Source organism: Adelges cooleyi, unplaced genomic scaffold, assembly GCF_023614345.1.
Source record: "Adelges cooleyi isolate 19-005CV unplaced genomic scaffold, UGA_ACOO_1.1 ACOO_flye_CR_arks_rails_tigmint_CR_PRNA_651, whole genome shotgun sequence".
In the NCBI taxonomy this organism is placed as follows: Eukaryota; Metazoa; Arthropoda; class Insecta; order Hemiptera; family Adelgidae; genus Adelges; species Adelges cooleyi.
In genome coordinates this window covers 8735614-8750618 of record NW_026096352.1, presented here as the reverse complement: position 1 = coordinate 8750618, position 15005 = coordinate 8735614, and the positions used below count along the sequence as shown (strand labels likewise).

The 15005-nt window shown below is 30.9% G+C and overlaps 1 protein-coding gene across 1 annotated transcript in view; it reads right to left on the bottom strand.

The window, feature by feature from the left end:
• Nucleotides 1-8065, bottom strand: part of LOC126844259 (hemicentin-2-like) — a 261328-nt gene extending 253263 nt beyond the window's left edge. The window contains exon 1 of the mRNA XM_050582305.1: nt 7599-8065. The gene's annotated coding sequence lies outside the window, so the exon portion shown is untranslated. The remainder of the gene's footprint in view (nt 1-7598) is intronic.
• Nucleotides 8066-15005: the final 6940 nt, after the last annotated feature.

Sequence of the window (15005 nt, the reverse complement as noted above, 5' to 3'; positions counted from 1 at the left end):
GAATATATATGTATATATATACATTACGCACACACACTATTCCACTATAAGGCAAGAGGAATATATTGTATAATAGTGAAGAATGCTATTTACATATCATTATTTTATTCGGCATTTCTAACCGATGGAAAAAATTGGGCAGGATTTTAAAACGATTTTCATTGCAAATGTACATAATATACTGTTTTAATAGAAGAGTAAATACCTTGTATAAGATTGAATAAATAGCTTAAAGGGGAAAAAACGATGGCAATTGAATAGGTGTTTGGCGCATATTTTACATTGCGTTATTGACAATCTATTATCGAGTAGACCAAGCCCGAGAGAAATTTGTAGACAAGCAAAATCACCCCCATAAGCCTTATTTATAGGTTAAACTGAAATAAACAAGACAAAGCACGGTAAGCGTTAACGATTATAATAAGTAATATTATACTGCATAACACAAAAGAGATAGCGAAGAAATATTAGTACTAGCATGGTAAACGAGTATATCGTAATTAAATTCAGTGTAGGTTTATGAAGAAACGATAATTTGAGTACGCATAAAGTGTTAGTACCTATTATTTTGTCAGGGGTCGTAGGTACTATTATTTACAACAATCAGGGTAGAGATTCGAAAAAAAAATAATTATTGCTTAGTTAGTGATAAACTCGATTGCCATAAAATTGTATAATTATATCCGACAATATATGTACATAATATGCTATATATCGAGAGGTGTGGCGCAGTGGACACCTCAGATGCCGCGTGGCACTTGAGGTTGAGCTGTGTCCGTTGCTGCTTGATCCTGGATGGGTGACCCCCCGGGATTTTTAGCGGCGACCCATACTATCAACCCCAATGTATGGCTGAAATGCCGTGCACCCTGGCGACCGAACTGGCATAAAGTTAGCCATAGCCACTCCCGGTCAATACGCCATACGCATTTATTTAAATACGTCTGAATTTTTTTTATATGATAAAGTTTAAAATTAATAATGTTTTACCGCATTTTAATTTATTTTCACTCAGGATACGTTTGACAAACATACTTATATTTTATACGGTTCACATTTTAGTGACTTTGATCTAGTGACCCGCCTAATAAATCATGCCACACTTAATTAAATTTTATCAGTAAAAACAATTAAATTGAATAGGACAAACCTTTTATAATAATTGTTTTCATTATAATATAGTACACACGGATGTTGAAAATTCTACTTAGTTAAATTTAAAGTAAACGCACAATTAGCCCGCATATATGTATTTTGAATTTGCTTAAATTAAACGCTCGATTGACCAACAGTCAAAAAGGTACAACAATCAACGTTATAATGATGTGTGTTTACTTGTCCTTATAAGTTTATGTAAAGATAACCAAAAACAGTATTATTATTATTAATATTATTACTGTTTTAATAGTTACTTTTTAACCACATTTTTAACCAGTTCAACATTTGGAGTTTGCACGTTTTATTTTATTGGCGTTTTATAAAACAAAATAAATCATGCATTTTAAATTTCAATACTATACCGTTTGTCGCGTTAGATCGCATCGTTGGTGCTATATAATGACAAACGAAACTATTATAACATCTGATAAAGGTTAGAAGACACACAAACGCCGTCAAAGGTTCGAACGGTATAAGACGTGATAACGTGGACTGAGTGTTATAGATTGCTTTTCAACTACGAGGAAAAAGACTGAGGAAGAAAAAGGAAACTACTACGAATGTCTGAATACATTATATTAAATCGCTTTGTACTTTTTGGAAAAGTCGAAATTACAAATGTAAATTGTGCTATAGCGAATGCATAATAATATGTTCTATTTAATTATTCAAAGTTCGAGAAAAACTAGAAAGAAAAAAAAACAAGAGAAACATGAGTGAGAATTTTATATGTTTTCCTGTAATTCAAAAGATACACCCATACTTACGAGGGTGTCGTTTTATTACCAGTTTATGTATTTCAAAACACTTAGTGATATTAGGCTTAGCGTTTCAATGCATCTATTATTACGGCCAATTGCTTTATTGGCTTTTCAGAAAAATCGCTTATTTTTATAATATGAAAACTGTTGTAAAAAACCAGGTTTGTATTGAACGCACAATGCAACGCCCATGCTGTATTCTAAAACTAGAATCGGCAAAACAAGCTATTCCAATAAACCTGTACAAAATCGAAATTAGTATTTTATATAAACGAGCGGGTAGTTTATGGAAGCAAGTATGCAATAACAGTTATTTTTAAAATATAATACAGAGTAAAATATAATCCATACTATTTCAATAACGTTATAAAGTACACTTGTCATGCATAATTGGAAAACAATTAAATTTATTTTAAACATTATTTTATGTCTTGATACGAATATGTTGAAACTTTCACGGGTTCGATGATTTCCAGATAATATATCCGTGTCAATCGTTGTCAACCGAAGTTTCGGACTCTTTGTAGAGTTTATCTTCAGGGTTGTCACGACTATATACTGACCGTCTTGCTCGCTTTCTACCGTTTTTTTATGTCTTACTTTAATCAAGTAGGGTATATATGACGACACCGAGGATTAACTAAGTACCTAAGATTATCGAACCTATTGCAGCTGTATGTCTAATGTCAAAAGCATTCTAACGCATTGCTCATAATGTATTTTGTATACACGTACAATTTGGGAATCTAACGAATTATTCTTAGTTAAAAAGATAATACTCAAGGAGAAAATATTTGTCAGTGTTTAAAATGTTCCGGTATTTCGCAATAATCAGGTTACATAAAATGATGAAATGATTTATATTTTTTATACTTGTATTTTATGCATGATTTATGTGAATTTGGTAGGTAAGTATGTTGTTGATTTTAATCATTTTGTTAATGCAAATTTCGCATAACCCGATGATGGTGTGAAACACCGAAACTAGTAATTACCAATAAAACGTTTTTAACACTAGCTACGACTATATGTCTATGTCATAGGTCTTTGCATAGTAATTATTACAATAAATAAGATATAATAGAAATAAGTAATAAGTACAACAACAACCAACGAGGTCTAATAAATCACTATAATAATTGTTATGTCCATAGTGTTAAAACATACTATTAATGTGTTATTATAATTTCTAGTTGAAATCAAACAGACGCCGACTAAAAAAATCCCCATTAACAGATATACGGTTGTAAAAAATAAAATATACAATAATAATAATAGTTTATCGTTCCGGATAACTTTGGGTTTGGATTAGTCGCGTTCACGCGGGAGACGCGATATTGCCTAATTGTTTCGCCGTGCCCAAGGATTAAACCGTGAAATCCAAAAATGTTATTTATCGTTCACACCACAACGCTTTGTGAGTACCGGTTTCCGGATCGAGTTGTCCACACGCACATGCAGACACATACTCAACGGTATATGTATAATATATTAAAATACTATAAACACACATATAAAATAGGCGCAAGCTTATAAATTAAATTCAGTAAAAACGCTATCGGTGTTACAGAATCGATAAAAAATATATATATATATATATTATAATAAACTAATTACCAATGCAAATGTGTATCGAATACAATATGTTGATATTATAGACGTCGGACGTGTGTGTGGAGGGTTGAAGATTTGACAACATAATAGTTGCGGGCACTGCGGTTAGGCGAGTCAAGTCAGTTCGGTGAGTTTCGTTTTGTTTTCAAGACATCCGATAATTTAATTAAAGAAGAACATAAATCAATAGCACCCGTCGTATTGGAATGCTTATTAAGATACGTTTAAATAGTATTATGCTAATAGAACCGGTGTTGAAACGACCGGACGTTTACAAATTGAGCACAATCAATTATTGTTACTATCACAGGATTATATTCTTGTAGATTTTGAACGGGCACCGACCAATGGCGGTCAAATTTATTCGTTTGTTTGGGTTTAAAAATATACGTTTTGGAAAACTGGGAAAATAATAATAATAGTACTAGGTATACTAGGTATGTTATGACGTCTCATGTAGCCGCAGTTGATTTTCGTGGAATCAAAATGAATTGGTATAACCCAAAATTTGAACATTGCTATCGACAGACACAACCGGTGTCGATTCTCGATAATGTTAAAACATAATGGTGAAACAATTTTTGGTGTATACGTATAATTTGCACTTCATTGGAATTTGTCACAGAAAATAATAAATATTTTGAAAATAACAATATTTAAGAAAGGTACTGAATTGTATGTAATGACCACTAAAAAATCACATAGTTGTGGTTTCTAATAATATAACTTCAAAGGGAAAATGGAAAACAGGCTAACAAATAATATAATATATTCAATATAAGTTTAAAATAAATAATAAGTTTATAATATATAATATCACCGACGCTTTTTATTATTTTGTATAAAATAACCAAACACATATTACTATTTCAATACTAGTATTTGTATTATTGCAAAATATACATAGAAACTTGTTTAAAAATTGCACAATTTTATTTAAATTATATTATAAGCATTATGGGAAATTTTTATTAATAGCCAATCAAGTAAACTGAATTTTTATAACGATTTTAATTATCATTTTATTTATTGGCAGAGTTATTAATTATCACGTCTTATCTGAGTAATTATTTACACGTGATGGGTATTCATTTTGTTACTATTTTATAGTATATCTTTTAAATACATTAAAAAAAAAACCTGTACAGTGGAGTCGGGGCATAGTGGGGACGGATCATAGTTGAGTCGGGGCATAGTGGGGACGGGGAGGTCACAGGTTTACAGGAATTTTTAAATCTGAAAGTGATAAAAACGCTTCGATGCAAATCGGTAGTTAGTATTTTCAAGCCAGTACAGTCCAAATCAAGCACAGTATAAACCAGCAAAGTTAGAAAGTTTTAAATTAAGGTTCTGTATTTACAAATGAGCATCAAAGCGTTAACTTGAAAGTGATTTTATCTGAGAGGACTAGTACAGTAGAGTATAGGCATAATGTAATCAAAGCAATGAGGAAACGGAGAGGTCACAGGCCTACAGGAATTATTATAAATAAAAGTGATAAAATTGAATAAAATCACTTTGCAAAAACGTAGTGGAACAAATAACACATATACAATGTCATGTTATATTCCTTTCTCGCTTTGCATTGAAGCTAAAATTTGAAATTGTTTATACTTAACAAAACTACACTGAGCTAACAAAGTTTTTTTATTGTGATTATCATAATATGTACAGAGTGATTCATTAAGGATAAGACACTAATTTTTCTGGAAAATAATTAAATTTTTTATTGTTTTTCTTTTCGAAAACATTTCTATTTATATTAATGTATAATACTATAAAAACTACCAAGTATTTACCTTTATTAAATATTTTCCGGAGCGCTATTAACTTTTGAACTTTAAATGGGAACGTGAATAAATTTAATTAACTTTTTAAATTAAGAATAATTAGCTGACAATTTCGACTGATCAATAGCTATATCTGGATAATTAATTTTATTGTTATTAAAGTTTAGAATTTATAACCGGAAGGTGGGTGGGATGTAGTATTATTTGTATTTGCACGCATATAAATAAATACCTTACTATTTAAGTTTCAAAAGGAAAAAACTAAATATTTGAATCCTGTCTAGTGTCTAATGTTGTGAAACAACATAAAATTAAGTGTTTTCAAACAGTAAATTGCACATTTTTATGAGAAAATGAGCGTCTTAGTCTTAATGAATCACTCTGTATAATATAATATACATATGTGGTGCAAATTACAATCAAACCTTTTTTTGTAAAAAGATAAAGGCCCATTTTAATTTTAGTTTTTTTTTTAGTGATGAAATTTACACAATTTTTATTGTGTTTGTATGCTGCAAATTATAATAAAAAAATGTTGACAGGCGCAATACGAAAAGTCGATGTGATTTAAGTCTTTCGAATGTAAGTAGTTAAGTCTATAGTTATTTCACGCTCTGCCGTGGCTTTCGTACCTAAATTCAAGAACGAACAGGACATCTTTCTTTGTTTTGAATATTCGTTTTAATTTTCTGTGCGCAAAATTCCTAACCGGTATGGAGCCGCTTTTGTCCGCATTCAAATTACAAGTGAAAACCTACCGAATGCATCGTCTCACTGTATCATTTGAAACCTCAGGGTGGACTACGTCATTGAAAAATTTCTCACCCGTGAGATAAGACAAAACAAAAACGCTCAAACCGCATCAAGACAACACGAATCCCATTTTGTCATTTTAGTCTATCCTGGTTATTACTTACTGAACTGAATATTGAAAAAACAAATTCCTGCCATGGACTCCTGGACACCGGATGCGGGTAACCCGTTGGAGACCCGGCATGGAATGCATTTAAACCTATACATACCTGAGCCGCCATTGGAAAGAGGAAGTAGGAGACGAGTATGGGACAAAATGAATTGCATTGTTTTGTTTTTATAAGCGATGCCTTTTGGGGGTGCTGTTCGCAAATAACCGTTTTGTGTTGCGGGGCAGGGAAAGAGCGTTTTGAAAAAGTAATCCGAAAGACAACGGTAGTGGAATTTCCGGCGGATCTAAGCGGAGGTAAGAAAACTTTAAACATTAACGCCGACACCTCGAGTTGCTGTCGATTTTTCGCCGGCCCAGCACGACGGTAATTTTGGAAATGCCTTTTTCGCCACGGCCACGGCAATTTGACTTTTACCCCAAGAGCAAATGGTCTTTTCCTCTGTCCCCGTCCGTCCGACGCGGCTTTCGGGACGCGCAAACCACGTTTACAAGTAGCAATTTAATTGGAGCAAAACAAAAGCAACAGAATAATAATAATTTGGCAAAAGGAAACAGAGAGGTAGAAAAATAACCCGCGACGACCAACAACGTACAACAGCTGAACCGTGCGGCGTTTTATAGACATTCAAATATAATTGTATTAACCTATAATATTTTTATTGGAAAAAAAAAAAGAAATTATTTTTAAACAAACAAACGCGTTTTAATAATAGGTATGCAAATGTATATTATATTATTGTGTCCAAGGTTGACACGTTTTAAGCGTTTTTATTAAAAATGAGTATATTTTAGCTTCGATGCGAAACTGAGGATGTATTTTTTAACATAGTCATGAACATGTTCGATTCGATTTTTTTTTCTTATTGAAATTTATCTCGACTCTACTGAATTTTGTTTGCTTATTTAAGTGATTGAAATAAATTGCAACTACGAGTGTAATAATTAGGGTGAAGTACTCGATTGTCAACGGACGAGATAATATAATATAAAACATGTCAATGAAAATTGTTTGTTTATAAAACAATTTAAATCTATTTTTATAAAGGTTAATTTAAATTAAAGGTTTTTTTTATAATGCGATTGTTTTAATGAAATAGTTCTATAATATTAAAAAAAAATAAAAATTGAAATTACTCTTGCTGATCGAATTAAAACAATCGCTGGGTACGCTATTAGCTGTCACGTGTCGGTAAAACTAAATTGGTTTTATAAAGCTTTTCGAGTAATATACGCGTTCAATTTTTTTGGGGGTAAAAAACGGGTGTCTATCTTCGTTTGTCGGTGGAGTAAACTAAGACGAGTCGGGTTAGCTAAGTGTAATAAACTAAGACATTTGCCGTCTCTTCCTACCTTGTTCGTCGAATGTCGCCGTCTCCTTGCTGCCGCCGCCGCCGCCCGCTGTCCACCGAAGCTTTTGCCGTGGCCAAGAGGCAACCGAAAACCATTACCGTGGTGGCGTACATGCCCGTGTATACGGCCTACCGACGACTTAACGTTAAATAGAGAACACACCGAATATCCAAGTCGATTTTAATTAAGCGGGTTAATTGTTGAAATTAAAAAAAAAAAACCGACCGTACGTCAAACGCGTCGTCAAGTCATCGCATCGTTATCGGATTCACACGCGGGTAAAGCACAGAATATTTTTAGGAATAAAAATTTCGTTTAAATAGTTTTTGTTTTTTGCCCCGGGCCGTTCAACAGTGATTCGTTTATGTGTCGAAAATAATAATAATAATATACACGTTCGCCGGTGCACACACGGTCGTCGGCAGATGCTCAGACACACAAGCGGACACACGTCGAACCCCGGTGGTCGTCAGATGAACACTACACGGTACACCCGAGTGGTCGTCGCCGCCTCCTCGTGCTCGTGTTGTAGTTGCAGCAGCAGCAGCAGGCAGAGCCAGTGTACCATCATCTAAGGGCGCTGTAAGGAGCAATTATTATTATTGTATACTACACAGTAAAGTCTATTCGCCATCGTAATAATGTTATATAATCAACGGAAAACGTAATAATATCAGCTGAAATCAAACCCAACTGAGGGCTGATGCCTGATGTTTCAAATGTATCTGATTCGTTTTTTTTAGATCAGGAACTAGGAGTTTATAAAATAAAATTTAGCTTGCCGTACTAACAGTGGCGTTTTTATAGGGAGGGGGGTGTATGGGGGATAGATCCCTCCCCTTGGCCTTTTTAGAATAGTTAGAAAACAGGTATGCTTAATATTAATATTATAATGAAAAATACGGAAAACTTTTTTTAAAAAATGACAAGGGAGTGGATTTATCCCCCCTATTACCTATTACCCGTATCCCCCCCCTGCAATAAACACGTAACTGCTACGAGAGAGGTGAACGTAAACCAAAATTAGAACCAAAACAGAATTGTCTGTACACACTAAAATCTAAATCTACTTCCAGTCCAATTTTCAGAAAACAAGCTACCCCATCAAAAAAGCGAAACAAAAAAACTTCTTCCATTCCTTCTAGATGGAAGGTCTTATGATATTCTTTAACGTTTTACTGCGCATCTGTTTGGTTGCTATATCTAAAGAGTATCCAAATAATTTTGAAACCATTTTTTGGAAAATAATAGGGTTCCGTTTTTGACGTTGAACTAAATGATACTTCTTAAGGGTTTTCTCGATTTTAAAGGCGAATTTTCAGTTGTTAATTTTATTACTGATTTTGGGTTCACATTTAAATTATTATTGTTAGAATTATTCATTGTTAATTTATTTATCTGTGTATTAAATATTAATGTTATTGTTTAGTTAATTGTTCATTTTTTAATAAATCTAAAAATAAAAAGTGAGCACTTTCAACAATTGGTCTAGACTGGTTATATCTATTAAAGAAATTTCGTAGTTAAAAAGTTATGGATAAAAAAAAACACCATGGTAAAATCTTCTTGCCTCGTTCACCTTCTCAACACAGGTCGTTTTAAAAATGACTTGGGAGCTTAAAACCTCATTTTATTTAAGATAACTGTGAAATAAAATTGACCCATTTTAAATCCTATTACAAATATACTATGTAATTTAGACTTTAATTATCTTATTATGTTATGGATTAAATCTGCTTCGATATGGTCCAAAAATAGCGTGAGAATCGATCACTCATCTTTTTCACCACACAGCTTAATTTTAAGAGTAACAGTATTTTGTTGTACTTACTGTAACAAATGTGGTATACATATCTGGCGGTATAATAAATAACCATACACCATCTTTCAAATGATACAACTTTAAATATCAGTATTTTATAATAATTTTAATACTAGTATTAAAATAATCTTAAATGAAATAAAAGAGGGAAAATTTATCTTTCTATCTAAATAAAGACAGTTGAAGTTAAATTTAAATGTTCTTAAATCGAACACAACCAATTAACCCATAGTCAAATATACATTCCACCTTCGTTGAATTATTACAGCGAAATACTGTTACAAAATATTATGCAGTACACACTACATAGATTTGGTTGACGGTTTAATTTGGAGTGAAATCGCTTTTAATTGATAATTGCTTAATGGATCGCTTGTTTACTTATTTATACATTTGTGTAGCGAATAATTGATGACTAAACTACATTGACAGGCTGTGAAACGACACGGGGACAATAATTTAAATGATCGAATGGATCTGATTTTGATTTGCTTTGAATGTAACACGTCAAATTGATTATAATGCGATTTTATAATAATCAAATGCAAGGTGGCACTATTAAAATTTCAAGATAAATATATAAATAACTATGTAAGTAAAAAAAACCTTCTGAAAGGGTAAAAAATGGATATAATTTAGATTTGAGGCTATTGTCGTATTGGGGTACACCAAATAAATAGTTCTTATACATTTTAACTATATAGATCCGATCATTTTTCTTAAAACTATAGCAAGTCATATTTAAAAGTTGAATAATTACATAGTTCAACCACCCCCCCCCCGATTTTAAGATTGAAGAAGTGAACTTTTTTAACGCTTCCAAAGTACCAACTTTGGATAAAATTTGTAATATATAGAAATGCTATTCGAAGAAATTTGTCGATTTTTTTATAATAGGCCACTCAATATCTCATAGGGTTTAATAAGAAATAAAATTTTTTTTCACGTTGTTTTTATGCAATATGATCTCATTTATAAAAATAAAAAAATTATTTTTTCTCCCCTCCCAACTTATTTTTTTTAATAGCAACTTTTGAAATTTCAATGGTAACGTATACATTTTATCAACTTTTTAAATTTAGAATAATGTACTAAAAAGTTTGACTGATTGATAACCAATATGGACAACTATTTTTAAAGTTATAGAGTTTAAAAGTTTGGACGATTGGAAATGCACGCAGATAAAAATAATACTACATTCCACCTTTCCTCCTGGCTCCTTCTCTAAACTTGAAACTTCAAACACTTTAAAAATAGTTATCCGAAACTGATTACCGACCAGTCAAAATGTTTAGTACATTATTCTCAATTTAAAAAGTTAATAAACTATTTTATTTTACGTTACCATCGAAAATTGCTGTCAAAAAAGTTAAGAGCGGGGTAAAAACAAAAAAAGTTGTGAAAAACTGAGATCACATTAAGTAAAAACATATGAAAAAAAACATTTTAATTTCTTATTAAACCCCTATCAGGTATTGCGTGGCCTATGATAAAAAAATCACTCTGTATACTTTTTTCATGATATAACTGCTGAATTTACATATTTTTATTGAAAACGGGATTTATACCTTAATTTCACACTTTTTACAGTGACAGAGTGAACTGAATAGGTGGGTTATAACTTATAAGCATGGTGACTATTATAGGGAAATCTGTTCTAATTTGAAATATCCAGCCAATCGATATTCGTAGATGATTTGCCTTGGAATATTATTTTTATTATTTTTTACAAACAGTATATGTTTTTTGTTTACGATCTGGGCTTGTTGAAAACCCATACTTTACGCGTAGGCATTGTTTTTCAAAATCAAATTAAATTGGTCGTTTTAAATAGCATTCTATTTGTGAAGATTTACCAAAAAATAAATATTATTAAAAGATCTTAAGTTTTGATTTTTTTGCGTTACCTTGTAAATATTCAAAACTCTATATATATTATACCTAAAAATGGCAAGTAATAATGGCACAAATAATTATTGTAAGTATTTAAAAAAAGTAATGCAACCTACATCTGACTTACTGACTTGAATTTAAGTATACAATTTTGCCTGTTTAATTCCACTCCTCATTTTCGATAATTCCGCAAGAGTTTTAATGGCTAAGTGGACATTTTTTTTACAAAAATTCATTTTGACACAGTATTTTTAGGTATAAACTATAATTTGAAAAACAGTATTGGAACAAATTATCATATTTCAACAATCTACGCTGTAATGCGATACAAACAATTAGATTTAACAAATTACACTGCTTAATATGTCATTCTTTGTGATTTGTGTTTATATCATACTATTTTAAACAATTACGTTTCCTAATAAACGAAAATGTACAATTAGTATTTTATACTAAAAAATAGCATTAACGTTTTATATCTTTGTAAAATTTATCTCCGAAAAACAGATTTTTTATGGTTTAAATAAAAATCTCTTAGGTAATTAAAAAAATGTAATTCATAAAAATGAAAATAAAACAGATTCCAGTTGTATACTTTGACGGTTTATATAATCTTGAATTCAGCTTTTAGTTAAAAATAATTCTCATAAGATGTATAGTATGTATTACTATTATATTCATTTCATTGGCATATTGTCCGTTTTGTATGAAATCCCAAACACAAACGCCATTAAGTGTATTGTTTAAATTGTATTGCGAGAAATAGTATCGGTTCGCAGATACCCATTGAACAAAATATCTCTCAGTAGCATACAAATAAAAAAAATGTAAAAATTATAAATTGCATACCAGATAACATACAAAAGACCATTGAAATGCAATATTTTCTATACAACTAAAATAACCATTTTGTATTATGTCCCATTTTTTGGGACCAATAGCATATAAACCAATATGATGGTATTGAAGCCACTCGTTTCCCGGCTACTACTGACCCCATTTATTAGTTATATGCACTAAAATAATAACTCAATTTGACCGTATTACTTTTTTTTTGGGGGGGGGGGGGAAGTGATACTACTACTAGGAAATAAAACTATTTTATACTCATAACCATTAGATGTATAAAATATGGTTTATTAGGCGCCCACGCCTTCGGCGAGGGTGACGCGCACGCAATAGTATACATAAAATATAGTGTTTCGATGAACTCTCATTTTGATTATTTAGTATGAATTGTTATTAAAAGAACATTTTTGAAAAAAAAAAATATTAATTGTTCTCAGTATTAAAATGATAACGTGATATTATTGTACGGAATAAAAATAAAACGTTACATTTTAACAGAACGCATTTATCGAATTTTATTTAGAATTAACTTATACGAACATGGAAATTACCAATTATTATTATTGATAATTATAATCCATTTAATATTTTTAGCTTGTTTCGATACGATGAAGTAGAAAAATGTGCATAAAATAAGATTAAAATAGTAAGACGACCAACTGGCAAAACGATTATTAAACGAAATAGAATAATAATATAATATGAAGTGGTTACAAGTGACTCACTGTAGTGCTGATAGTGATATTTATTTGAAATTTTATACGAATTAACATTTAAATACGAGTATAGGTGTATAACTAAATATAATAAAACTTAAATATCTGTATTAAACTGTTCATTTTAAAACGTATATCATCAACATAAAATTATCCTATTACACCCCAATATGCTACCTATGTCACTTATTATGTAATAAACTCGTTAATAAATTGTGTTGCATTATTAAAAAATATATATGTACAGTGTACCATCAAAACCTGTTCTCTCTCCCGTATCCCTTGATATAAGCAATACGTATAATGTAAATGAGCTATTAAGTATAAACTAGAGAATTAATCCGAATAACTAAATCGAATTTGATTTTCATGTTGTCAGTAGAAAATACGATTTATAGTACCGATATTCTAGTATCAATTACTAGTATATTCGATCCTGAATTATTGAGCGAGTTATTCATAGAGATTAATACTACACAATCAACAGCCGATCAGACTCATTAATAAACGTCTTGTGACTATCACTTACCTGACAAACGTTAAACATTCAATAATAATAATAAAAAATACATTTTTAAAGCCACGACGTATAAAAAGTAAGAATTCATTTAAAGTATGACATTTGTTATATTAAAAATAATTACAATTTTTTAGTTTCTTTCTTTTTGAAGATATTTTAATTTATGTTATTATACAATTATTTACCATTATTACAACAAAGAATTATTATTGATTTTATTTTTTATAAACATAATTTATACATATCTCGATAAAAAGATTTACCATTTAGAAATATTTTTAGATGATGAATCCTATGTATAAATAATACATTTGTATTTATCATTTTAATAAAAAAACGATAATGCAAATTTGAAAAAACAGATAAACTTCATAAATTGAAAATTATTAATTTGATAAATATTTTACTCATTATTGGTCATAAGAACAAAATATTTTTAATGTTAATAGAATCTTTAGGTATTACAAAAGTTTGATCAACTTTATAACTGATTTTTCACTGTGGTCTTTTGTTTAACGAAGGGTTTAAAATATTTTACAGTTTTAACTAGCAATGTTGTTGTATGAAGACCGTCACTACTCTACAGCTATTAAAACTTATATTAATAATTATTTAATCTGGCTGTCGGCAAGACTTTTAGATTCGGACTAGTTCTATTTTGCCAACCTAATTGAACATAGAATAATATGCATTTCAATTGCAGTAAATAATAATATCGTTATATTGTTTGGAGATTAGAGTCCATTAAAATCTATAAATATATTGTTTTTTCGGCATTTTAGGCGTAAAAAGTATAGCCCCCTGCGATTTTTTTAATATACTGTGTGCTTAAAATATCCATTAACTTGGTTCTCATTGCGTCCAAGGCCCTGGTCGTTTGAGATTGGATTTCTCTCGAATTTACCGTGTTTCGGCCGAATCCTCTTAAGCAATTTCAACGTTGACATTAAATTTATGGACCATAAAAAGATTTCGACGGGAACCGCGATCGCTTTACCACCGCAGATACGACCTAACGGTGTTTTAAGTCGTTTAACCGCCTGTCGCCACTTGGCTGCGGTTCCGTAAAGCTTTTGAAATCCTACCCGTTTGTATGTTATCAAAGACCTAATTTTTATGTAAAAATGGGATTGTATGATACCCCATGTACAGCCGGGCACGCATGTTCAGTATTGTTGTTTGTTTTTTAGGTACATTTTGGGTCTTGATATGCTGTATCACGACTGTCTGGACCCTGGGTTTCTAGTATTTTGCTTATAGGTTCACAATGGATGTGAGTTAACCGAAATACACTATGAAAAGATAGATTTCGACTACTATTCATTGTACCGTTAGAGAAAAAGCTTAGATGATGAAAACTAGAGTTAAGTATGAATGCTTGAGTTAGATGCATGTGTACTGCTTGGTTTATAAATAGTTGTGATAAAAAATTAAGATAATGAAGAGGAACGGAGTACGAAAAATTATTTTAAACTTATTTAACGTGCATAACATTTTTTCTCTCCTTGGACCAACGAAACTAGATTATTAGCTGCTTAAAAAACTAATAATAAATTCGAGAAACGTTGAAATAATTAAGCTAAAGGTAGATTATTATAATCTGTTCG